Source organism: Ammospiza caudacuta, chromosome 15, assembly GCF_027887145.1.
Source record: "Ammospiza caudacuta isolate bAmmCau1 chromosome 15, bAmmCau1.pri, whole genome shotgun sequence".
NCBI lineage: Eukaryota > Metazoa > Chordata > Aves > Passeriformes > Passerellidae > Ammospiza > Ammospiza caudacuta.
In genome coordinates this window covers 7111353-7111722 of record NC_080607.1, presented here as the reverse complement: position 1 = coordinate 7111722, position 370 = coordinate 7111353, and positions in this window count along the sequence as shown.

Sequence of the window (370 nt, the reverse complement as noted above, 5' to 3'; positions counted from 1 at the left end):
CCTGTGCCTGCTGTGGTCAATTCTGTGTCCTGTTTAAGTGATCTGGATGTGCTTTAGGTGGAGTTTGGCCTTTTTCTACATGTGGGACATCCACTCTAAAGCCTGCTGAGCTATGGAGAACAGGGACAGGACAAGAGGAGAGAACCTCGAGCTGTGCCAAGGGAGGTTCAGGTTGGACATCAGGAGGAATTTCTTCATGGAAGGGTTTGTCAGCTTTGGAAGGGGCTGCCCAGGAAAGTGGTGGAGTCCCCATCCCTGGAGATACTCAAGGAACAGCTGGGTTGGTGTGGCTGTGGGCTGGTGACAAGATGGGGGTCAGTCACAGGTTGGACTCAGTGATTTTGGAGATATTTTCCAACCTCAGTGACCC